The sequence below is a fragment of the Bubalus kerabau genome, chromosome 13 (genome assembly GCF_029407905.1).
Source record: "Bubalus kerabau isolate K-KA32 ecotype Philippines breed swamp buffalo chromosome 13, PCC_UOA_SB_1v2, whole genome shotgun sequence".
Classification (NCBI taxonomy): Eukaryota; Metazoa; Chordata; class Mammalia; order Artiodactyla; family Bovidae; genus Bubalus; species Bubalus kerabau.
The window spans coordinates 2573694-2600645 of NC_073636.1; the positions used below are offsets into that span (position 1 = coordinate 2573694).

Below are 26952 nucleotides of genomic sequence, written 5' to 3' on the forward strand. Positions count from 1 at the left end.
GTATAAGTAATATCATGTGGCATTTATTTGTCTCTTTCTGACTTTCTTAGTATGGTACTCTCCAGTTGCATCCATGCTGTTACAAATGCCATTATTTCATTCTTACTTAGATGCAGTCTATGGCTAGGTTTTAGAAACCAGAACTAGCTCTGGAAGTGTGTCCTGGTTTTAGAAATAAGATCAGTGAAGGTCAGGGTAGTTAGAGTCTCAAGGGCATGGACCACGTTTGTTTACTCACCAGTGGGCACCCAGCATCTGACATAGTACTGGGTGCATGGCAGGCACTCAGGATTTGAATAACGTTGTCAGATCAATGAGGGAACGGAGTTATATTGGGCAACTAATGTTTTTTGGCATCATAAATCATTTTTGCTTGGTGAGAGGAAACCCTAGCAGAACTGTGTGTGTTTTAGAGCTTTCTGAAGAAATAGAATCAATTACAGTTTGGGGAACTGAAAAAGAAAACAGAGAGTTATCTTGGAGTGAGTGGTTGGTTTCCCACAATACATTTCTCTGATTGAAAGAGATATTTCCAAGCTCTTTTCAGACACAGAGAAAGAGATTATGACTTCTGTCCCTTTCCTTTCTGTCTGTGCAGGAAGAAAGAGCCTGTCAGGATTTAGAACAGAGAGAAGCCATGTGGAAAACATAGTTTTCTTCTAGACTTTGGGTCTCGAGGATTAACAGAACATACTAGGAAATAAGGTTCTTTCTCTTGGGAAATTACTAGTGCTGGCAGCTTGAAATAGCATGAGAAGGCGTTTCCTTGGAGGCAGGTCTTCAGGTAGCGTGCCCGAGAGGGTGTGAGCCTGAGGGAGGGAAACGGAAGGAAAGGCAGAGCTGAGTTGGTGAGCAGCTGAACCGGCGCGGCTGGAGTGGAAGGCACCCCGCGTGTTCTTAGCGCCGACTGTGTGCCAGGCCGTGGGACATACGCATCAATATTAACTGTTTTGAGACAGCTGTTATTTTGGATGTGTTATATTTTTCCGAGAGATGCTATTATCCCCATTTGACACATAAGGAATCTGAAGTTTATTAGGAAGCCTGTGATTAGTCTAAAGATGTGTTAATAGCTAGAACATATTATGGGGCTGAGGTTTGAACCCAAGCCTGTCTGATTCAAAAATTCAAATTCTCTTCCCAGGTGAAGCGATTCCTTGCCTTTCTTATGATTGTATTCTGTATTTAGCAATTATCTCAAGTGATTCATAGCATTTACCAATTGTAAAGGTAGAGTTCTGTTTTTACAGGGAAGGTAAGGTTGGATTGCAGACTCAGTGTTTCGATTTTCAGCCACGTGTGTGTGTGTGTGTGTGTGTGTGTGATGGGGGATATCCGGGTGGTCCAGGTCCTTCATATTCAAAGCATGCTCCCGGGCCTGGCCACATCAGCATCATTGTGAACTTGTTAAAATGCAAGATCTCAGGCACCACAGCCAACCTGTAGCACAGCCTGCATTTTTCAGCAAAATTCCCTTGGTGACTTGTGCGCACGTGAAAGCTCGAGAAGCTCTGTGGAAATGACTGTGATGCTTCCCACGCAGCTGTTTGAGAGGCTGGCATATCATGTGAAAGCAATACTAGTTGGTGACAGTCATGAGTTATTATCCCAGTTTATTGAGTACTTACTATATGCCAGATGATACAGTGTTTTATGTAGATTTTCTTATTTTTAAAAATTTCACTTACCCTGTGCTGTGGTGATTTTGATCCTCTATTAAATGTGAGAAATCTGAATGTGAGAGGTTAAGTAACTCGCCCGAAATTAAGGAACTCTGATGCCAACCCAGGTACGTCAGGTCCCAGCTTCATGCTGTTCAGTTTAACTACACACTGGATCACCAGTGTCTGACTGATCATGATGAGAAGGTGAATTATAGCACAGAGCACTGCCAGTTCACGAATAATGTTCTCTGACATGTATTTCACTTTACTGATTCTAATTGGTGAGACGAAAATAAGGTAGTCTCTTTTGAATGATATCTGATATTGCTTAAACCATGAGTTGTCTGTTTTTTCCTTGGAGTAGAATAAGTATTTAGAATAAACGAACCTAGGAGGCATTTTGTTCTGTGAATTCTATTCTAACTTTATAGATAACTACCTTTTCTACCTTTTACTGATAGTTATTAATAACATGTGATTCAGTAATTCTGATCATATTGACAAACTGCCTTTTTAATATGGATAATCAGTGATATAATAAAAGATGTTGAACATGGGTAGTGTGAAGAGTTAGAGGAACATTGCAGAATATGTGAGTTCATGTAATGGTTTTTGTTGTTTGTTTCTCAGTGTATTCCTTTTTTTGTTTTTGTCAATTTTTGTTTGTTTGCTTTTTGTTTCCCTAGGTGGATGATGTGTGTGGGCTGAAACACTTGCAGTGTTTGTTAGAATGTCATTACCATGCTTTAAAATAATGTTCTCTGCTAATTTGTTCTCTGTTCCCTGGAGCAAGCAGTGAGCTGACTGCAATAGGTTTACTGGTTGCAGGCTTTAAACTTGGTTGGAAGGACCAAGGGCACCACTATTCTTTTGGTTTTGATCTGTAGACTTTGGGGATAAAAGGGAAGCAAAAAATACAATTTTTGTGTGTTTTGAGGATTTGCAGGAGAGGAAGAACAGAGGAGGCAGATCTATCTGAACCTGAACGTTTGCTTGTTTATCACGTCACAGTAAATGAATATCCTAATCCTTTCTTAAATTTCTAGATAATCATAAGTCGATTTAACATATTATTTAGAGCTACTAGGAGGAAACATGCTGTAGAAGTATGTTAAAGGGCTTTGGAAAGGATGGCATTTACTTTGGACACAGAACCTTTATTCATACTCACCGGTCCTGTAGTATTAGTATTAATATTGTAGTAACACTGGTGTATCTTGCTGGGGTTGCTTATATGGCAGTGTCGACGATATAAAGCTGTCTGTACTAACTAATTGGGGCTTCCCTGGTGGCTCAGATGGTAAAGAATTTGCCTGCAATACAGGAGACTTGGGTTCAATCCCTGGGTTGGGAATATCCCCTGGAGAAGGGAAAGGCTGCCCACTCCAGTGTTCTAGCCTGGAGAAGTCCATGGGGTCTCAAAGAGTTGGACATGATGTGACTTTCACTTTCACTTTACTGGTGGCTCAGAGGTTAAGAATCCACCGGCCAAGGCAGGAGACACGGGTTCCGTCCTTGGACTGGGAAGATCCTCTGGAGAAGGGAATGGCAACCTGCTCCAGTATTCTTGCCTGGAAAGTCTCATGGACAGAGGAGCCTGGAGGCTTTCAGTCCCTGGGGTCTCAAAAGAGTAAGACATGACTTAGCAACTAAACAACAAGAACCAACTAATTTTTTTAAAAAGCCACAATATAAGCCTTTTCTTGTTCTCAGTAAAAATTTTTATATCTTTGCTTTACCCTTCTAAAAAGCTGTTTTGTAAATTCACAGACCTTTCCTGTGAGGTGCTGGTATTTAAAAACTGGCTCTGAGAAGGGAGAGGGCACGGAGTTTGGTTTGTATTGTCCACTGGTCCCTGTGGTCTGAATATTCCCACTGTGACTGGAGATGGGAAGAGACACACCCAATTTTTTTCTGTAGGAGGTGCAAGTCATCTCAGCACATCAGTGATACGAGCACCAAGAGATTTGAAAGGGAAGAGGCAGTTAGAGGTGCACAGTGGAGAGAGCATTGAAGCATATAAAAAATAATAATCAGCGTAAGGTGGGAGGTGGGGTTCTCGTGAAAGGACTTTAAGTAGAAGTGTCTATTCGCTTCCCTGAAACTCTGGATATTAAAAAAATGCTAAAAGTGGGGGAAAACTTTGCTAAAAGTTGGAAATGGCTATAATCCAAAAAACTGAAGACTATCTACCAAATTTGGTGGTATTTGGAGCAAATCCAGGGAAAATCAAAGTATGTCTCTCTTAAAACCCCTGGAGGCAGAGGCTCTGCCAGACCAAAGCCTTTACATGGAAGAGAGAGGTTGGAGGCACAGGTGGGTCTCTGGGCGGCAGCCCTTGTTCCTGGTTTGATGTTTCCTTTGTTTCTTGATGATTTACTAGCCCTCATGTTTCTTCTTCCTTTTCCTTCTATAATTTAGGTTTATGTTTTGTTTTTTACTCATTTGTGGTAATAACTATAAATGTGAATAATAATATAAAAAATTCTATGCTCTATTCTAATTGATTTATTAACTTTAGACAGGGCCTGTTGGCTCCTAGATATGAAGATTTAAATAAACAGCACATTTGTATTCCTCCCATTTTTTCCTTCAGCCTTCTTGATTATATTACTTATTATTTTTGCATTATTGAGATGTATAATATGTTCTTTTTTTAATAGCTACTGTACCTTTTGTTTTTTCCAGCTTTATTGAAATGTAAGTGACATTCAAATGTAACATTATAAATTTAATGTGTATGAATAGGATGTATACTATACACATATATTGTGAAATGATCGCTATAATGTGTATGAATAGGATGTATACTATACGTATATATTGTGAAATGACCGCTATAGTGTGTATGACTAGGATGTATACTATACGTATATATTGTGAAATGACCGCTATAATGTGTATGAATAGGATGTATACTATACACATATATTGTGAAATGACCGCTATAGTGAGGGTACTTGGCACAGTCACCACCTCAGAGTGTTACCGTCTTTAAAGGTGAAATATAGTTGATTTACAGTGTTATCTTAGTTTCAGGTGTACGGCAGTTGAGTCAGAGACACACACACACACGTTGTTTTAGTCACTAAGTCATGTCTGACTGTTTTGTGACTCCACGGACTGTAGCCTGCCAGGCTCCTCTATCCATGGGATTTCCCGGGCACGAATACTAGAGTGGGTTGCCATTTCCTTCTCCAGGGGATCTTCCTGACTCAGGGATTTGCGTCTCCTGCATTGGCAGGCAGATTCCTTACCATCTGAGCCACAAGGGAAGTCGACAGATGTTTCCTTTATGGGTTATTACAAAATATTGAGTGTTGTTTCCTGTGCTATACAATATGTCCTTGTTGTTTATATATAGTAATATGTCACTGTTAATCCTGAACTCCGAATTTATTCCTCCTTCCTCTACTCCACAGCATTACTATTTGTGTGTGTGGTGAGAAGATTTATAACATTTTCATTACAGTCTGCATATTATAATTGTTTGACTTCCATTTCATATTTAAATAATTATGTCGCAAAAATCGGAACAAAAGAAAATGTCAAACCAGGAAGCCTAACAAAATGGAATAATAGAATTAAGATGAACCACATGGTTATTAGAAACCACAACATAAATGGAATAAACTCATTCATTAGAAGGAAACTGTACTTAGAATATGAGTCATTTAAAACAAAGTGATTACAAGTAAATGTAAACTGAAACAGCAGTGGTTGTAATTAATATGGAAGAGGGGGGAGTTTTATGAGTTTTGGCTATTGATTTCATGCCTTCTGTGGTCTGAACTTTTTTAAAATAAACTTGTGTTGCTTTCACAATTAATTTTTAAGACATCCCAGTCTATATCTATTTGTTATAACAGGACACAGATACATGTTCTTCGTAGGAAACAGTGACTCTGTTTAACTTCCTGCTTTTGCTACAGAGCAAGTCCTTAGTAAGTAGTGGCTGAAAGAATGTGCACTTAAATATCATGATATGTAGCTTTCTCTTAATCATGATATTTGCTGAGGGGCTGGAGTTTGTATTTTTCTAATATAGCCTTGTGACATTTTTTTAATCAGCAGTTGTACTGCTATTTTACGGGTGTTGAAATACCATCCCATGCTTCCTGGATCATTTCTTAATTAAAATAATTTTCTCAACCTATTATAGTTGAGAGAATATTATGCTTATAATTCAGTAGAATATGGATTCATGAATGAAAGACATAGATTTTAAATTAAAGGTTAAATATCTTATTAGAAGGATAAGGAGAATAAACCTCATTTTAGAAAGATGTTGATCTTTTAAAGGGACAGGAGCTGGAAAAACAACTCATGTGCGGTAGTTCTGGAGTAGTCAGGGCAGATGAGTGAGGGGTCAGCGTGACTCAGTTATTTCAGTGGAGCAGCTGTGAACCACCCATCTCTCCTGAAAACCTGCTTTTCCACCTAAATGAGAACAGAAGGATGTCAAGATTGCTGGGTGTGCAGGTCTTTGGGATTCTGGACGGGGGAGTTGGGTTCTACGTGTGGTTTGCTGGAGGGATCTGACTCAGTTTCCTCCCCTTGAGTCTGCCTGTGAAGTGGTTGAAATGTACACATATGGATGCAGTAGGTGTTGGGTTTGGGTGGTGGCTACTCCTGCCTTGGTGTTGGTATCTTGGCTGGGGTGCCCTCTCTGTAGGATATGTTGGCTGAATGTTCATCTCTGAGGTCTGATGTTCAGCTCTGGAGGGCAGATGGGTGACCTGGTGCAACCACACACCCACCAGAGCAGCTGCAGGGGCTCCAGCAGAAGGTCCAGCTGCTTGAGGGTGTCCCTTGTTTCCCAGCATAATGGGTGGAATGAAGGAGACGCCCATGAAATACATGTATAGCCCATTTCTCATATTTCTGTTTTTAAAATATGTTTACTGTTTATTAATATTGAGTAGTCTAGAAATTGATCACACTGGAGTTTCGTAGAGATTAGTACCAATTGGAGGTGGATGGGAAGCTTTGTAATCTAGGGCTTTTCTAAGGGCTTTGGGAAGTCATCACAGTGTCATGTATGTTGCATAAAAATGAGCAAGTGAATCTAAAACTATTAGCACTTCCCAAGTCTGTCTGAAAAAATATAATTCCCTCTGGATGCCCCACATATAAAGGGTCCCATGGTTAAATAATTGGGATGCAGTGCGTAAACCATTTTTTAAAGTTTCTGCTGTATAGGATTCTATTGACACTAGTATAGATTGACCAGCCTAAAATTTCACCCTGAAACCTTGTTTTGTGAAGTATTTTACACTCTCTGGCACATTTTGGGAAAAGCTAACCTTTTAAAAAAATTGCCATACTAGTGCTTGTGGGCAGATAAATCAGGGGACTTGTAAGTGTGTGTGTGTGTGTGTGTGTGTTAGTATCTTAATTTGATGGAGAATTAAAATCCTCTCAAAATATATTTCTAGGACCAAAGTATCCACATTTTACTATCTGTGCAAGGAATATAATCTCCAGATCTCACTCGATCTATTAGTTCTTATCTATTTTTCTTTCGATCAGCACTACTGGTAACTTAAGAGTTTAAAAAATCTACTTTCTTTCTTGAATCCTGAAGGTGTTACAGGGGGAAACGGGCAAAATGTGGCAGCCAGTTGGGGGAGTTGAAACAAAGACTTTTAGCAGCTCACAAGTTATCCCAGTTCCTGAATGGACAATCAGTTGGGTTTTCCTTTAGGTTTATAGCTTGAATTTTCATAGCCTTCACTTTAGAGAAATCAAAGATTTATTGGAAGGATGAGTTCTGGTGTAGGATTCAAATTTTCCTGTTCCTGCGAAGAAGCCCTAGCCTCTGGTCAAGTGGCACTTCTCGTGTGCGGGGCACTCACTCATTCACGGGCAGATACTTGGCAAGATGCCGGCCAAAACCATTTGCTATATTTGTCGTTCTGCTTGGAATAGTGACGAGAGTCTTTCTCGGCCACTGTGTCTGGATGTTTTGTTGTGGCTATGGGCACGGTTTGTCCAGCGTCTCACTTTGTGGCCGAGGGCTGGGACGCTGCAGGGAGAGTCCTTACATGTGCTGGCTGTGTGGGGCTTGCTCATCCGAGTCTCCCTTCTGGAAAGAGTGAGCTTATCCTTGCAGTTCTCAGCCTGCATGCTCTCAAGATCCTCTTTCTGACCGGGTGAAGTTTACAGCCTGCTCACCGCTTTTCAGGTAAGAGAACATACTGAAAAACGGCTTTATGGGTGGAAGTTAAGGTTTACAAAGGGGAGTCATTTTGATGTTTCTTTTTTTATAGCTTGAGGTAGGGCTGGCACAATTTTATTTTTGTGGTTCCTGAAGGTAAGCAGGTATAGGTTTATGCAGTGGCAGGAAAAAAAAAAAAAATGCTGGAAAATACTTCTCTGTTTTTAAATTTCTTAGACCACTCAGACTTTTCATGAAGATTATTTTATTACCGATTTTTTTCCTTAGATTTTCTAATAAGGGAGAAGCCTAAGACAAAATTGAGGCAACAAAGTATATCAGACACTATTGTTTTATGGCGATTCTGGCTTTAATTAGATACAGATTTATTTTAATGTCCTTTTTTTTTTTTTTTTTAAATAAATCTTCTAAACCTGACTGAAACTCAGATTTTTCAATAAGGCATTTATTGGTATGATTCAATTGACTGGTAGGATTTTTGTGTGCCCGTCTTTTAACATTTTGCATATTTAAAAAAGTAACCACCTATATAGGGGTATATGAGAAATCTCTGTACCTTCTGCCCAGTTTGCTTTGAATGTAAACCTACTGGAAAAAATAAAATCTAGCCAAAAAAAAAAAAATAGCCAGTCTCTTGAAAATGTTTTCTATGATTACCTTAGCAGGATGCTATACAGCACAGAAAGTGTTAAACATTTTTCCATTATGCACGAATTATTACAAAAATAGATTCATTTTTGTTTTTCATAATTAGTAATAAAAGTATGAGACATATTTCAGTGTCAATGCTTTGATTGCCTCCTCTTAAAAATTTTTATTTTTATCATTACTTTCTTTTTATAAGCAAGTGATACTAGTTTTTATTTTTGGCTTTGATGCAACATCCACTTTTCTTTTTTGGTGTCACTGTGGCATGTGGGATCTTAGTTCCCTGACCAGGGATCAAACCTGGGCCCCCTGCAGGGAAAGGGCAGCATCATAGCCGCTGGACGCCAGGGAGGCCCTTGACTGCCGCTTTTTAAAAAGCTGTCTTAAGACAGGCAAGATGATTATTTTTAAAAGTCTCTTCCTAAATAGGAAGAGAGAATGAAAATATACTTTTTACTTACTGTCTTGGAAATGCACTTACTTATTGTTTTGGAAAGTTGATTGGACAATACGTAAAATTCCTGAAATAAAAGTGGAAATCAGTAACTTAAAAGTTGTTTTTTTGTATTTGGTAACCATATTTTTAAAAACCACTTTTCACAAAGTTACACATATTTATAGACAAAGAAGTGATGCTGAAGTATGAAACTTCAGTGAGTACAGAGTAGTTGACTTAAGGTGGCTTTAGAAAGTGGCTTTGTGTACTTTGTTTCGTCAGCTTAGTGTCTTTCAAGAAATGCTATTATAAGAGAAAATGTTAAACCTTTAGTTTTGTATCAACCATGACTAGCCACGGATATTTGAGCATAAAACAGTTTCTGTTACAATGACTGAAATAAACAAAACATGGTCTTTAAAATACACTTATTCTAGACAAATGTACACATGATAATGTGAATAAACAAACAACATTCTATGGCTGCTTTTAAGATCAATAAATAACTTTCCCAGATGTCTTACAACTGAATGGGGGGCAATTGCCGGAGAATTCCTCTGATTGTACCCGTTGAAGAGAACATTTTCTACTCTTTTTACAGAAAAGAGCAGTTATCAATACATGCAAAGTGATCCCCTCTCCAGAGATGCGTGGGGTATTTCTAGATCCGCTGGAGAATATGAAACTTTCCAAAGTGCTCACAGCAGGTTGCAACGTGTTTACCGTGGTGGACTCTCCATGGTGGCAGGGGTCCAGGCAGCTTCCGTTCCTAGGTGGGGGCAAGGTCATAGCATTGTAGGGAGGAAGTGACTGTCAGGGAAATGTGCTTCCAGGAGACAGGAGGTCAAGGCTTCCTGTTGTTCACCTGGTTTCCTGTAGCTGTCTTCTCTGTCTGAGGTTAAAGCTGCTACTTGGGAAGGCTTTGGTCCCCAAGGCTCAGCTACAGACTCGTCATAAGATCACACTAGATCATCTGTGGTTTGGTTAAACAGCAAATTCTAACACAGCAGGTGTAGGCTGCGGCCTGGGATCCTGCATTTCTAACAAGCCCCAGGGCTGCCGATGTTGCAGGTTCCAGGACCACTCTGCCAAACACCTCCCAGAGTGTTATTTTTAACTTAATGAATGTTTTCTAGTTTGTGCTAAGCAATGAGTTTGAAGTAAATGGCAGAGAATGTGATCAAGGTGAACCGACTGGCTGTAGACAGTGGCCCTTCACAGGTAATGTGATAGGTGATGGTTTCTGGGGAGGAAATGTGAGGCTTTGTAACTTCTCACAAGCCTCCCCAGCTATCCTTTTGCAGGACTCGTTCTGTTGGCAGCCCTGCCCGTGGCCTCTCAGGACGAATCTCTCATCCACTCTCTCCATCTGCCCATTAGGAGCCTTTTTTCACGTGTGTTAGGTTTGATTTGCGTCTTGCTCCTGCGTCTTCTAACAGCATCCTCTCTCCAGCCTGGCTTGCAGGTGCCCCACCACAGCTCCGTGTGAATTTAAATATAGAAATCATCTGTGGGGAGCTACGTCTTTCCTTCATATAACACACATTTTCCCAATGTAATCAACCAGTCTTGGGCAGTTGATTTAAAAAAAAAAAAGGAAGCCTTGCTTGTCTCAGCTTGTTAGACTTGTGCTTTGAGTTTTCTACATCAGCATTCTATCAGGGTCCTAGATATCCTGTGAACTCTTGAAGGGAAAGAAGTGGGCAGCAGGGCAGTGCTGTGATGCTCTAAATGCTTCAGTAATTTTATTCCCAATTATATTTTCTTCTCCAACCCTTTTTAATGAGAATTTCACACTTGAAAGTTTTACAGAGAACAGTTTGCATTTTCACTGCCTAGATTATACCGTTAGCATTTTACTTCATCACATCTGTCTGTATCTACCTATCCCTTTGTCCATCTCTTACTATCTTATTTATGATGCATTTCAAAATAAACCTCAGGCATCAGTTTGCACATTTCAGTGTTCTTATTATTAACTAGAGTTCAGTGTTTGTCAATAGTGTTTTATATGAAATTTGCATACCATGAAATATACATACCTAATTGTATGTGAGTTGAGCTTGGACAAATGGATGTGCTAGTGTAGATCCTTGGCAAGATCTAAAACATTACCATCATCGAGAAAGTTTCCTCGTGTCCTTTGTTGTCTGGTATATTCTTTTGTGAATCTTCTCAAACGAGAACTCATTGATTACGAATAGATGGTTTGTGGTTAATTTATTTCTTGAAACTAAATTTTGATGCAGGTTATTTTCATACTTAGCATTACATATTGTACAACACTTTCTAATAAGTTAATATTTTTTAATTGGGATGTAGTTGCTTACAACATTGCATTGCTTTTTTTCTGTGCAATGAAGTGAAGCCGTTGTATGTGTACAAATGCCCTGCTGGGATCCCTCCCATCTCCCCTATCCAGCTCAGCACAGAGCACGAGCTGAACTCTGTGCTGTATGTACGGCAGGTTCGCACTAGCCGTCTATCTCATTTACACAGGATGGTGTTTGTATGTCGATGCCAGTCCCCCAGTTCAGCCCCCTTCTGTGTGCACATGTCCGTCCTCTGCGTTTTCATCTCTCTTCTTGTCCTGCACGTAGTCCATCTGTACCTTTTTTGTAGATTCCACCCATGTGCTTTAATATGCAATATTTGTTTTTCTCTTTTGGACTTACTTCACTCTGTGTTTTGTTTGGAGTAACTCATGGTGTTCTTATTCCTGAAAAATCAAAGTTTTGACAACAGTAACTTAGAATATCTGGCACAGATTTTCTTTGGCACAAATTACTTGCCAATGAGTTGGTTGATTCTTGTGTCTAGCGAGACGCAGGCACCTGGAAATAACTGTATTCTAAGAGGTTCTTGGGACTGATGCACCTGGTTTCTCTGGATATAGAGGAAAAAAACAAAACAAAACAAAACACAAAAACACCGTTTTCAGGCCAACTGTTTCCTGTAAAGATTTTATTCGAGGATGTATTCACTCCACAGGGCTTCCTTGGTGGCTCCGTGGTAAAGAATCCACTTGTTATGCTGGAGATGTGGATTTGATTCCTGGGTTGGGAAGATTGCCTTGCGAAGGAAATGGCAACCCACTCCAGTATTCTTGCGTAGGAAATCCTATGGACAGAAGAGCCTGGAGGGCTACAGTCCATAGGGTCAAAAAGAGCTGGGCACGACTTAGCAACTAAGCAAATAGTCTGACACTACAGACATCAACTAAGCACGGCACATAGCAACAACAAAATTCACCCCGTGACTGAGCCTGAAATGTGCACTGCTTCTCACACTGCTTCTTCAGGAATAAAAGTCTGTTCTGTGATGTAGTTCCTGAGACAGTCCATGTCTGCACGCAGGAGTTTGTGTCAGCTTTGCTCTCAGGTACCTGATTCAGATCTGTCCTGACAAGTATACGCAGCTGTGTAAAACCTCCACTAACCAGACAGCAGCTAGCTGGAAACTCCAGGCTCTCAGAAAGACCTGTAGCCCAAAAGTAAAAATGTCCAGCAATGTCTTTGGTCACAAAGAAGCAGTTTTTAAATATCCAGCAAGAAAGTAGCAGAGCGGAAAGAGTATGGTCAACTTTGGGCTTCCCTGGTGGCTCAGTGGTAAACAATCTGCCTGCCAACGGAGGAGACTCAGGAGACACAGGCTCAGTCCCTCCCTGCTCTGGGAATACCCCACATGCCCCAGCGCAGGTAAGCCCAAGCGCCACATGCGCTGAGCCCATGCTCCAGAGCCCGAGGTCCGCAACGGGAGCAGCCGCCTTGGTGAGAAGCTGAGCTCCGCAGCTGGAGAGGAGCTCTCACTCTCCGCCGGGAGAGAAGAGCCTGCGCATGCCGAGGCCCAGCGCGGCCAAATACACAAACAAATAAAAGTAGTTTAAAAAAGAAAGCAAGTGTGTAATGTTATTGGGGGCTGTAAAATGCTCAATGTGAATTCTTTGGAAGTGCCAGAAAACTCCTATTTTTGATTTGCTCATGTTCGCCAGTCATTTTACACGCTTTAATAGAACACAAGACTCATCTTCTGAAAACCCACCCAGCTCCTCCAACTGTTACATACAGATGGATTTTGCTTTTCCAGGAAATCCTGAATTATAAACCATGGCTATTTCCGCTATTTTCAATAAGAAAAATCCAGAGTTATATCTCAGGGTTAGAGAAGTAATATGGTAGGTGCTCAGAAGCTTCTTTTACAGTCTTTCTCTAGAATACTACGTGGAAATGTATAGTGATTTTTAAAATTACATCATTTGATAGAAAGTTTGTTTTCTCTCTCATAAAGGAATGCAGGAAAATATTAACCCAGCAGTGTTTAAAAGAACAGTGTGTGATCCTTAGAACCAAATTGATCAAATATTTCAACAGTTGTCTCTTCAAAATTCTAAACCAAACACTGGCTCTATATTGTTAGGGCTAATAGTTAACTACCTATAGGCCAAAAAGACATCTATACCTGCATTTCCAAGCTATTTAAAGTTGCTTTTCTCTGAGATGAAAGGACAGAGTAATATTTGCAAACATGTGCTGAGGTCAGTTCTGATAAAATAACTTGAAGAACCATGTTTTAAGCAAAACATGAATTCATGTTATAAATCTCAGTAACTTTCTACTCGGTTACAACAGTATCAGACTTCTACTTATTTCAATATTTTATCTTATGTAATTGGGGGCATTGGAGACATATGCCTGCATTTTCTGGTACAATCATGTAACGGAGTATCGTGGGAAATGGTCACTGCTTCTTCCTCTTAAAATATCAAGGCCCAGTAGAATAGAAAGAAATAACAATGATCTTCTTCTGTATCTTACACAGCATTTGCATTTGTTGTACAACTTCATCTTATAATAAAGGACCACCATTTATTCAGGTTTTATTGTATTTTCGGCTTCAATTAAAAATGTAAGATTCTAGCACAGGAGAGAAGTCATCAAGTCAGTTTCTGTTGAGCAGTATAGCTTATCCTTTCCCTACATCCTGTCTGTCCTTGAAGGGTTAGCATAAAAGCCAACCATGCTGAAGCTTTCCTGCCTGCAAAAGTCAGATCTCCACCTGTGTCTCCCTTACATGCGATGCGTCCATATTGCATTAACTTATCAGCTTCAGTGCAGAGAAAGATTGTTATTTGTAGTAAGTCCCCTGCATACAAACCTTCAGGCTGAGAGCTTGCAGAGATGCAGGCGGTTTCATCCGTATCGGGTGTGAGTGAGATCGCTGCTCACCCTCCGTCTTCTGTTGCTGCCCGGCCTCCAGCTTTGCCGTCTCTACCTCCTTGCCCTCCTCCAGGCGGTAGCTTGCCTGTTCACTCCACGCCAGCCCTCATGTGCCAACTTGTACTATGCTTTTCAAGGTACAGTACTGTATTGTAAGATCAAAACTATTTTCTTCATTTTTTGTGTCTGTCTTTTATGTTTTATTTGTGTGAAAAGTATTGTAAATGTGTTACAGTACAGTACTATATAGCTGATTGTTGGGTGCCTAGGCTGACTTTGTTGGCCTTGGAACAGAACTTGTTCATATGTAGGGGACTTACTGTACTCTGATTATTTCACATATTAGCCTCATCTTCCCAGGGATCTCACAGAATTCCTCCGTGAGAATTCCCATGTGTTAGAACCCTATCTTATACTTTTGCAGATCCTAGTTTTTCCTTGCTTAGTGTTTTGAAGAGCCTTCAATCAATAAATATTGTTGGCTGATTGCCTGAGTATGAAGAGGCCACTTGTCTCTGTAAATATGACTAACTTCATTTCCCCCTCTTCTAGCAACTCGCCCTAAAGAGTAGAATTTACAGAAGAATTACTTTTAGGCAAGATTAATTTGAACTTTGATGTTTCTTTCCCCTTCACTTCTAAAAGGTGTTCTTATGTATCTGGCCATGTTTCAGTGTTAGTCTCAACATTTAACACTTCAGTAATTCCTTTCATCCACAGAGAACAAAAAGTTTTCCTAAAATAATTTCATTTTCCAGAATGATTCTATAAAGCGTGTTGGCCCCATTTGTTGTCTAGAATGTAGGAAAAATCTAACACTGTGAGGTTCAGCTTCTGAGTGATTCGGGGGCAGAAAACGGACCTCATGCTGCCTTCAGTGCCTTCTGGCCAGCGACGTAAGAGCTTTGTGAGCTGAGCTCTTTGTCCCTGCAAGCTTGGATATGGTCGGTAGTCTGGAGTGGAGGGAGCATTGAGCCAGAAAAGCCTGTTCTGTTTTTCTCTTCTGCTTTTAGTCTAACTGCATCACATGGATGACGTGTTCAGTAAAGGAAAGAAGGAGCCACAGTCAGCGCTGTGGTCGTACCGTGTCCTGCACAGTATCACTAGCTGCTAACTGGATGGCATCACCGACTCGATGGACGTGAGTCTGAGTGAACTCCGGGAGTTGGTGATGGATAGGGAGGCCTGGCGTGCTGCGATTCATGGGGTCGCGAAGAGTCGGACATGACTGAGCGACTGAACTGAACTGAACTTGATGCACACAGATTTTCTGCATCTCCTAACAATCTGGGAGATCTTGCAAAACCCAGACTTGTATTCTCTACGTTAGAGGAGGCCGATGCTCTCCAGTTCTGCCCGGCATCCCTAGGATCCCTGGATTAGTTTCCTGTTGCTGCTGTAACAAATTTCCACAGACTTTGTGGCTGAAAACACTGCAGGTTTATCATCTCATAGCTCTGGAGGTCAGGAGTTTAAAACAGGTGTGCAAGGCTGTGCTTTTCTGAAGACTGTAGGAGAGAGTCTGTTCATTGTCTTGTCCAGTTCCTGGAGGTCACCCATGTGCTGAGGCTTATGGCTACATCACTCTGGCTTTTAGTTCTCTTGGCATGTCTCCTTCTTTGATACCCCAGCCTCCTGTCTTCTGTTTTATAAGAACCTTGTCTTATAGGGGCCCACCCATCTCTCCAACTTAAGATCTTTAATTTATTCACATCTGCAGTGTCCCTCTGGCCATGTGAGGTAGCATGGTCACAGGCTGCAGGGATGAGGAGTGCACGTCTTCCCTGGGGAGGACACTGTCCTGTCCACCACACCCCCAGTCTGCCCACGCCCCCCAGGTATGTATCCCACCGCTTCAAGCTGGGACCTCTAAAGTACTGAGAAACCACAGTTGATTTCTAGTAACCTGGAACTGGACATTTTCCAGTGAATAAGGTGGCAATATTTTAAAAACTGGCCTTTCCCTTCCTTTCTTCAGAAATCACTGTCTATTGGTATATCTTGTTTTTTAAATGTCATATTTAATAACTTAAAAACAAACAGGTCTTCCTTCTCTCTTCGCTTTTTTTCTTTTTGTTTTGTTTTTTATTTTACCCAGCATTATTTTATATTTCATGTCCTTTTCCCATTGTTATTTTCTTCTTATCTCTAGAGTAAACTTCCAGCTCATCAAGCCATTTCTTCCCTCTTTGGCCCCTTGATTATTAATCTCTCACACACTGCTTCTTTTCCCTTGGGGAATTTTTGAGTCTATTGTGATTTATATCTTTCTTCCCCATTTCTAAACCTTTTCGTGTAACTCCTCTTTACCCTATAGTCCTACCCTCACAATTCTCTTATCTCTGTCTTTTTCATCTGACAATAGAAAATGATGTACATTTTGAACTTGTGACACTGTCATTTATTACCAAGAACATAGTATAATATCCACTCTTACTGATAAGAGAGTGGCAAAATTAATGTCAGAAGTACAGAAGCTACTTGGTAACCTAAAAGCTGAGAAAAACTCATCCACACAGGAAGGTACCTGAAGCAGGAACAAGCTGTCCATCTATTCCAGTAACTGTGGAGTTTTTTCTTCTGACCTTTCTTACTATTGTTAGTGTAAATTGTGTAGCTAGTAAAATAAATTGGACTTCTTTCTATTTAATTCATGGGTAAGGCTGTTTGAGAACTGTTGAATATGTAAGGATCCATAAATCCAGGGTATACAGCTGGTTCTCCAAGGGTGGTCCCCAGATCAGTAGCATCCACATCACCTGGGAACTTGCCAGAGATGCCACACCTGGCCTCCTGGATCAGCAGCTCTGAAGGTGGGGTCCAGAAACCTATGCTCTAACAAGCTCTCCAGGAGATTCTGATTCAGTCAAGTTTAAGAACCATTGGTGTATTTGATTGTCACACACGGGGCTGGAGAGAGGGTTTGCTCTTCTAGGCCTGATTCTCTCAGTTTCTGAATTCAACTAGCCCCAGTCTCCAAAGGTGTCACTTCCAATGAACTATTCTTGGAACATTTTCAGTTTCAATAAGTTGTCCAAAGTCACCTTATTTCAACTCAGAAATGGTAATCTGGGGTTTGGCACCAGGAAGAAATAGTTTCTAGTTACAGAGTCTACCCACAGGGCTTAAAGCTCAAGTTGTACCAAACTAAACACAGTTCTCATTCCTGGAACTCACCAACTTGTTTCCATCTCAGATAGGCCCACTTCCCATCTATAAGATGATGGCAGTTTCAATAAGTGCTAGTGACCAGCTTACTCCATGTGAAACACAAAATTCCACCCCTTCCCCTCTTCCCACTACAGAGTCATTCAAAGTAAATTTCATATCTACCACACAAACCTGCCTTCATGGCAAGTCAGATCGTTCTTAGCAGTCTCCAAATTTGGTGGAAAGTCCATTGGGCCAGTTGAAAACATCCGCTTTATTGAATTATAATTCATGTGCAATAGCATATACCCATTATCGGTGTCCATCACTCATTTCAGTGAGTGTTGATCAGTGTGCCCGCTGGTGTCACCATTGCCAATGTCACGATGTGGAACTTTTCTGTTACCCAAAAAGGTTTGTTTGGACCTTTCTTCACTCTCCACCCTTTCAAACCCCTTGCTGCTACTGCTGCTAAGTCGCTTCAGTCGTGTCTGACTCTATGCAACTCCATAGACGACAGCTCACCAGGCTCCGCCGTCCCTGGGATTCTCCAGGCAGGAACACTGGAGTGGGTTGCCATTTCCTTCTCCAATGCATGAAAGTGAAAAGGGAAAGTGAAGCTGCTCAGTCGTGTCCGACTCTTAGCGACCCCATGGACTGCAGCCCACCAGGCTCCTCCATCCATGGGATTTTCCAGGCAAGAGTACTGGAGTGGGGTGCCATTGCCTTCTCCATTCAAACCCCTGACCCCTAGGCAACCACTGGTCTGCTTTCTATCTCTCTAGATTCTTTCTGCTTTTTCTAGGATTTTCTGGAAAAGCAATCATGCATTCTTTTGTCTGTTTTCTTTTAGCTTAATGTTTTTGAGATTCTTCCAGGTTGTTATGTTGTATAGTGTTTAAATTTCTGAGTTTTATTCATTTGTGTGATGTATCACAGTTTATTCACCTATTGATGAACATGTATATCTTTCCAGTTTGGGGCTGTTAAAAAGCTGCTTTTGTGTACAAGTCTTTGTGTGGACATGATTTTATTCTTCTTGAGTAAATGTCTAAGGCTGGGATGGCTGGGTCATGTCGTATTTAGTTGCGTGAGAAATTGCCAAACTGGTTTTCAGAATGATCGGGCAGTTTGGCATTCACACCAGCAGTGCCTGAGCATTCCACTGGGCTATTTTCACGTGTTGTGATGCCAGATAGAAAGCAACTTAATTTTATATTGATTTCTAATATGTATAATTTACAAGTGTATACATAGACGTGTGTGGGTATGTTTCATTATATTAATTTCATGAAGAAGCACAGCACCAACTTTGCTGATAAAATACTATATGTTATTTTATACATAATATAAAATTCTAACCCATGAGCCTATACACGAAACTCTTAAATTGCTAATATGTGATTGATGTTCTGTGTTTCCTATAATATTTGTTGACTTTTGTCACTGCTGGTCATTAGTCACAGTTAAAGGCAAACTTTTAGAAAAAGAAAAAAAGTTCAAAACCCTAACATGAGGACACTGTTAGTACCTTTTTCCCCCTTCCAGCTTGGAAAAGGTACCTGTCATATGATTTTGGTGTTAGCTCACTTTGGTCTAGTTTCTGAGACCTCTGCTATGCATTATGAAGAGTGCAAGGAGCTCTGAGATAAGCAGTGGGCAGAGTTGGGGTGCACGTGCAGGAAACTGAGGAAGAATGGTCATGTTTGGAGTGAGCAGAATGGACTGGCCTTGAGAGAGGAGAGATTTTCAGGGAGGGGCGGTCAGGACCAAGCGACCACATGAGGACGGAGTGCTGTGAGTGTCCTGCCGCGGAGACCAGACTTGCTCACAGCACCGTCATGGCACCAAGCGGAGTGTGAGAAATACCCAATGGAAGTAAAAGCGACATGTTGTCAGGGAGTAGAGTGACTAGTTCTGTACCTGGGACAGGGAAGGGAACATCTGGGAAACCTTCAGCAAGGGGAGGGACAGAAGCGCAGAGGAATGAAAGGAACCTCATCTGTATATCTGTAACGCTGGAACTGATGACTCTATGATAAAATTATATATTTGTGTGTACATATATATATATATAGTTGAATATATATATGAATATATATATATGAAATGCTAGAATATATGAAATGCTAGAATTGTTGAATGGTGTTTCTAGAATGTGGGAATATATGGTTGGGTGGTTTACTATACAGAATTCTATCCTGAAGGTATGGGGACTATTTAAACTGCTACTGTTAATTTATGTCATACAGCAAGCAGAGTCCCTGCGACTAGACTGAGCCGGGGGCAAGATGCTGGTATAAATTTCAGTGACTCATCCCTTGTGTCTAAAATAGCAGCAGGCTGAGGGTCAAAGTGGAGTAAAGGAAGGAAGTCTTTTTGACACATGTTCCTCTTGTGAGCGAACTTACAACCTGGATACGTGATTTTGCTCCGGCTGGTGTAGGAATGATTGGGGGAGGGAAAAAACGGGGCTTCCCTGGCGGTGGTGGTGAAGAATCTGCCTGCTCTTGCAGGAGACAAGAGATGCTAGTTTGATCCCTCCATTGGGTTGATCCCTTGGGGCAGAAACTGGCAACCTACTCCCGTATTCTTGTCTGAAAAATTTCATGGCCGGAGAAGCCTGGTGGGCTACCGTCCATGATGTCATGAAGAGTCAGACACGACTGAGTGACTGAGCACGACGCATGTCTAGAGGGACACAGTGGGAAATGAGACACAAACCCTCATCAAATCATGTCAGGCACTGTGTTTTAGGTGAAGTCATTTAAAGAAAAATTATTTGAATGCACCAGATCTTAGTTGCAGTGTGTGGGATCCAGTTTCCTGACCAGGGGTGGAACCTGGACCCCCTGTATGGAAGTGCAGAGTCTTGGAAGCCACCAAGGAAGTCATTTTGATTTTATCCCACTGGTCAGCATTTTCAAAATGCCTTTAAACATACCTTTGGGCATCAGTGAAAACCCTCTGATGGGGGATGTAAAAGGGCTCACAGACTCTCAAGGGAGTGGTTGTCCAGTTTTTCAACTTTTATTTCCACTCGTTCCTAAAGTTGATCTGCCTGGAAATGTGTCTGCTCTCCTTTCTCCCTTTTTACAGAAAGCAGGCATTCCAGAATCTTGTCCTGTACATCTTCCTGTGATGCAGAAATGTTCTAAGGCTTAAACAAAAGGACACTTTGCTTGTAATGAAATTGAAGGCATAGGTGGATCATCAGTTGATAGGTAATTAAAAATAATATTGATAATGGATCACTGTCTTTGATGGCCTAAAACACAAAAGGACTTCCATGATTGGAGGGATGTGCCTACCGCAAAACTGTCACACACTCATTTAGGCCAAAAGGATTTATCTGCAGTTATATACAGAAATATGAAAAATTATAGTAAAATTCATGTGAACCTGTTATTACTTTAGCATTAAGGAATATTAATTTATAGATGCCTTGGTTAAATTTTAAAAGCTCTGTCTTATCAAGAAATACATTTTAAATAATAATTTATTTTTTATATTTAATGACTACTGATCAAAATTTTATTATATTTGTTGGATTTTTTTTCAGTTATTTACAGGTAAATGTTTTTGTATAACTCAGAAGAAATTATTTCACCCTCAGGGGCTAAATTCAAAGTAGATTAATACCTACAATTCTAAAATACATGCCTATTTTTGGTGTGTGTAGGGATATATATGGTAGGTAAGTTAATAAAGCACTTTGAATCATCAAAATATATTCACTGAGATAAACTTTTGCAGGGGGAGTGGAACGCAAATATAAGGGCACGATGAAACATACCTGATAAAGAAGAGCTTATTTATTCTTAAACGATGGACATGGGTACCAAATCACTATGCTATTTAGATTCCTGTGGATTTCTTTGAGCAATATGAGTTGTTTTACTTTAAATATCAACATTTATAACATACCAGAAATTTATATCTTTAACAACATTTTTGAATATATGATGATGATGACAAAAATTAAGATATCAACTTAAAACTGACTTTTGGTTACATGGTTTTTCTAAATTCTTCAGAAGGATATGAGCACTTATTTTGAAGAACCAGTTATGGCTGATGGGCTATCACTAGAGCATTTTGAACAGCCAATAAGATTGGTGGCTCTGGAAAAGTATTCTGATATATAGGATGAAGCATGGAACTCAGAGGTCATGGGAGGCCAGGAGCAAGTAGAACAGTGAACAAAATTTTACAGTCATTTTATTCTGTTTGATTCCATTTATAGAAGGTACTCGGAATAGTCAAATTCATAGAGTCAGAAAGTGCATTGGTAGATGCTGGGGCTGGGGTGGAGTGGGGATGGGGAGTTAGTGTTTAATGGGGATAGAGTTTCCATTTAGGAAGGTGAAAAATTCAGGAGATGGATGATGGTTAGAGTTGCACAACTATATGATTATACTTAGTGCCACTGAGCAGTGCAGTTAAATACGGTTAAAATAGTTTGTTTTATATTATGTGACTTTTACCACAATAAAAAATGTTAAAAAAATTTTACAGGTATTTTAATGAGCAATGTACCATTCAGGATGTTATTAGCATCAAGTAATCATGTGATTTTTTAGCATCAGAAAAATTAAGTGAGTTTTTAGCATAGACTCAATTTGACTTAGGTGACCTAACAAGAAATCTCAGGTGACTCCTGTGTTGGTTAATTCAGTGAATTCATTGAGGACACTGTATTCCCCTCATGCTGAAAGTGACTGGCAGAGGGCATGGGGTCACCATGACTTGCTGAGACCCATCTAGTCCCATCACCCAGACCTGGGGCTGGAGACACTCTTCCTGAAGCATGTGGGCTCAGAAGGACAGTGTGAAGAACTGAAAACAGTTGAGGCTGGCTCCAGGCAGAGAAGAGGTGAAGAATTCCGGGGATACGTCGGCTTTGGGAGTAGCTGAGTATGTAAGAAGCAGGGAGCAGTACTGACACAGGTAGAATCTGGAGTCATGGCATCTAGTTATTCTCAGGACACGGAGGGTAAACAGAAGAGACGAATCCAGGGGCATGTCCCAGATTTAGGACCTGCTCACCAAATGTTCCGTGGGACCATTCTTTAGGCAGAACAGTGGCTACCTGAAGATGTCCGTGTGCTAATTCCTTGAACTTGTAAATATTGCTCTCCATGGCCAAAAGGAGGTGGCAGATGTGATTAAGAGAAGGGACTGTGAAGTGGCTAGATTATCCCGATTAGTCTGAGTGGGTGCAAGGTAATCATATGAGTTCTTAAAAGTGGAGAATCTTAATTATTGTCAGAGAGAGACAGAGAGAGGGAGGGAGAGAGAGAGAGAGAAGGTGCACGTGTGCCTGGATGTTAGAAGGAGGGGTATAAGATATCCCAAGTATGAGAGGACTTGAGATCCCCATCACTGGCTCTAAAGACGGAGGAAGGGAGCCGTGACCGAGGCATGTAGCGGGCCCTACAAGCTGGGAAGGAAGCATACAGCTTTGCCCCCAGACTCTCTGAAAAGGAGCACAGCCCTTGATTGGAGCTGGTGAGACCTGTGTTGTGCTTCTGACCCACAGAACTTGAAGATAATGAATTTGTGTTCTTTTAAGCTACTGGGTTTGTGGGTTTTGTTATGGGAGCAGTAGAAAACTAATACAGCAGATTTGTCTGGGTTTTTCACTGAGGGAGGAAATGAGGATTTCTTTTCTCTTGATATTGAATTAGATGTACCAGGAGTTGGCAGTCTAGGGTCAGGGGCATTTTTTCTCTTTGAGGACATGCTTGCTGGAACAAAGGAGAGAAACTGATTATGAAAGAGCATTTTATTTGAAGCTTCTTTGTTTTTAGTTCTCTGCCCATTAGTGTCCTCTTCCTCCAAGTTAAGCATTGGAATAGATGAGCCCAGGTTCCCTTCGGCTTGAAACTTCTGAAGTTACTTGATGCACGTAGATGAAACAAGATAAAATGCATCACTACCCAACACAGTCTCTTCTCTGGTGAGGATGAGGAAAGAAGTGGGAAAGCCCATGCAGTAATTGTGGGTGAAACATAGGAATCGAGTCTTTAGTATAAAACCTGAATTCAGACTGCATTCTCGGTGCTTTGTGTAGAAACATTCCTGAACACTGACATAAATCGGCATATTCCCTGGAATTTCTGGGCTGAAGTTCCTCATTTTGCATCAAGGTGTAAGTGAAATTGGAGGTTCTGAACAGAAGCGCGTGTTGTCCTAATGATATTGTGGGCCAAACTTTCGTCATCATAAAACCTGTGTCTTGGTGTCACTGTGGATTTTTACAGAAAATAATCTGAGTTGTTGAAAGTATTCTTCTCATGAGCACTAATACTCATTTTTAGTCATATAAATCTCACAAGTAGAATCAGCCACTTGATGGAGAATTTTTGTAACCTGGTGCTATTGTTTGAATTTTGCAAGCTGGGGGATCTGCTGAGTAGTGATGGTATAGAGTCAGTCCTTTTGGGCTGCCTCTTGCCTACTCTTGGTTTAGCATGAGTAGTGCTCCAACTGAAAATTCCTTTCCCAGTGGGGGAAAAAGCATAACTTCTAATATAATTGATATCTTTAACACAAGGATGGGCACTCCTGCTAACCTGGGTTGTGGACTGCAGTCAGTGGTGCCGTGAACACACTATATTTAGATCACTTTAGTGTTGTTACCTCTTTCCAGAGGTGAAGGTCACGTTCATACCCATTCTCACACATTCAGGTACTCCAGATGTAAATTCTGCAGAAATGGCTATAGATCTAAGAATTAACTCATTTAGAGGGAGTTTGTCATGTGATTCCATCGGGCTCAGTCGTTGCTCTCAGACCCTGGGAAGCTTTGCTCTATCAATATTCTGTAAGCTCTTGAGCCATAATAGAACAAATGTTCTTGAACTTGTTATCCAGACATGGGCTTGCCAAATGCTATGGTGAGACTTGTGGAGGTAAGAAGTCTAGTGTGAATGATGCAGTTAAACTTCAGGGCCCATATGCTATGCTTGATTGTTTTGCTGGGCCAGGTTCTTTAGAAGTTATGACCTTGACCAAACTTTGAACAGCTGATCAAGATGTCACTGTCAGAGGTGTCTTAATAGTTATCCTTCATCAAGGTCCATCAAGTGTCTTTGGCCCCATACACTGTTGCTCACACTGTGTTCATGGTATAAGTCTTTCCAAGGGAGCCAGGCACTAACCCATTTAGGTTCTGTGAAAAGACTGCCTGTGTCCTGGGCCATCTGCCACAGCAGACTCAGAGTGGCAGTCATTTTCTTTTGCCACATCGGTCACCATTCAATGTGTATCTCAGAGTAAGTCTTGATAATGTCAATCAAATGTGTTTTCTTGAGGACTATTTGATTATAGGTTTTTTCCTACCCCTCTGGGTATATGTTTTAGTCATTTGGGGTTGCTCTAACAAAATATCGTTGACTGGATAGCTTAAACAATATGCATTTATTTCTCACCATTCTAGAGCCTGAGAAATAGATTCAGTGTCTTATGAGGATCATCTTCCTAGATTGCCTTCTGCCTGCATCCTTACATGGCCTTCCCCAAGGGCTTGCAGAGAGATCTTGTGTCTTTATAAGGACACTAATCCCATCACAAGGGCTCCACCCTCATGACCTAATCAAACTCTATTCACCTCCCAAAGGTCTCTCCCCCAAATACCATCAGCTTGGGGATTAGGGTGTCAACATATACGTTTTGGGGAACATAGACATTTAGTCCATAACAGTCTCACTAGGACGACAAAATGCGACAAATAGTAACTGTTCTATAGAGTTTCCTAGAATAACTCTAACATATAATCCCAAAAGGGTACACATCCATCAGGTTGTTTTTTGTTTTTGTTTTGTTTTTGGTTACAGAAAGGTGACAATCAATATTAGTGAGATAGTGTGACTTGGGAATTACTTTCAGATCTTGGGCTCACTCTCTGAAATGATTTTGAGGAAAGGAAGGGCAGGGTAAGGAATCGATTTAAGGACCGTCCTGAGTGTCGGGGTCGGGGGGGTCATCTCTCTTCGTTCTTCTGTTGCAGCGTTCACCCACAGCCTGGCCTGTGTGAATGAAGTGACTGTTAACTGAGGTAGTTTTACAGCACCGAAGAGTGACTTGTTGAAGAGCTGATTCTTCTTTGTCTGTAAAAGTCGCTCAGCTTTGGGCTCAGTACTCGGAGCTGGCTGCCGGCTCGTGTTTCATCCACTTCCTGTGAGTGGCGGGTGAAGGCATCCTTCACATCCTTGTGGGATGAGTCACCAGAATCTGGGACTCCCACAGTTAGAGGAGCTCCTCACGGTTGCCAGGGCTGGGAACAACCCGCCAGGCCCAGCCAAGGTACCTGAGGGAGGCTTGTTCTTCCTTTTTTGTCTAAAACTGAAGGTTGTTGCGAATGTGCTCAGTCATCGTAGGCCTGCCCCAAGACTGTGTCTCCAAACCCGTGGTTCTCAGAGGAGGTGCATCTGGGATTTACTGAGTGCATTCTGGGCTGTGAAGGCTTGGCTCTAAGAAGCAGGGTCAGGAAACTTCTAGAGAGCTAGAGAATAAGAGGCATGGGTTTCGCCTGTCATGGCTGGGGAAATGAGCTCTCATTGCATGGTGAGTAACCGTCCCAGCTGCCTGGGACAGTGGAGCTCTGGAACATAGGGTTTTCAGTTTTCAGTCTGGCACCAGTTGCTCACCTGGCACTGAAAGCCCAACCCTCCCCGGCTGGTGGTGCCTGTTATATGGTCATGCCACTCAGGGTGGCCGTTCTCTGCCCCTGTGCATCCCCACTCAGCCAGTCCTTGCTTCACCGACATCCTGCTCATCGGAGGGGCCCTCCTTGTTAGTCTTAGAGCCTAATGAGTAAAGGCCTGCTGTTGCCCCAGGCCCCAGCTAGTGATTGTTCTAATCTTTAGGTTGGAATGTCTTACTCCCCTTTATCAAGAGAAGTGGGGTGGGCCCCTCCGCTGGTCTCCCTGGTATCGATGAGCCAACCTAGCTTCAGTTCTTCCTATAACGGGGAACCTCCCTCTTACCCTGGTCCTGAAGACTCCTGCCAGGTCTTGCCTGCCATCTGCCATCCCCGGTTGGGTATCTCTCCGACTGTTTTTGCTTTGACATGTAAGCTCCCCCATCCATAAACCACTGATGTCTCTGAGCTCTTTCTTCGGTCCTTCGGCTGGGCACTTAGCAGGCTTGAAGGCTTGCGGGGTACGGCCCAACAGCCATGCTGCTGTACTGCTCAGCCAGTCCTCCGGAGTTCTGTCTGTCCTCTGAGGCACAGTCTCGGGACCTGTGAAGGAAAAGTCAAAAACAACCACTGTTTAGTTGCACATTTAAAATTCTGTGTTGTTGTTCAGTTGCTCAGTCATGTCTGACTCTTTGTGACCCCATGAACTGCAGCACGCCAGGCCTCCCTGTCCATCACCAACTCCCAGAGCTTGCTCAAACTCATGTCTGAGTCAGAGATGCCATCCAACCATCTCATCCTCTGTCATCCCCTTCTCCTCCTGCCTTCAATCTTTCCCAGAATCAGGGTCTTTTCTAATGAATCAGCTCTTTGCATCAGGTGGCCAATGTATTGGAGCTTCAGCATCAGTCCTTCCAATGAACACTCAGGACTGATATCCTTTAGGATGGACTGGTGGATCTCCTTGCAGTCCAAGGGACTCTTAAGAGTCTTCTCTAAAACCGCAGTTC

At 41.6% G+C, this 26952-nt stretch overlaps 1 protein-coding gene and 1 long non-coding RNA gene across 10 annotated transcripts in view; one reads left to right on the forward strand and one right to left on the reverse strand.

Annotated features, from left to right (window-relative positions):
• The window catches only part of PLCB4 (phospholipase C beta 4), a 473260-nt gene that overhangs the window by 109344 nt on the left and 336964 nt on the right, over window positions 1-26952 (forward strand). Inside the window, exon 1 of one of the 9 annotated variants that reach the window (XM_055543374.1) lies at window positions 7045-7851. The exons of the other annotated variants lie outside the window; for them this stretch is intronic. The gene's annotated coding sequence lies outside the window, so the exon portion shown is untranslated. Of the gene's footprint in view, window positions 1-7044; window positions 7852-26952 lie in introns of those variants that run through there. 9 annotated transcript variants of the gene reach the window in all.
• Window positions 9437-9904, reverse strand: LOC129625268 (uncharacterized). Its single transcript, XR_008701302.1, has 2 exons — window positions 9795-9904; window positions 9437-9698 (listed from the first exon to the last, which is right to left on the reverse strand). It is a non-coding gene; the product is annotated as an uncharacterized LOC129625268 (long non-coding RNA).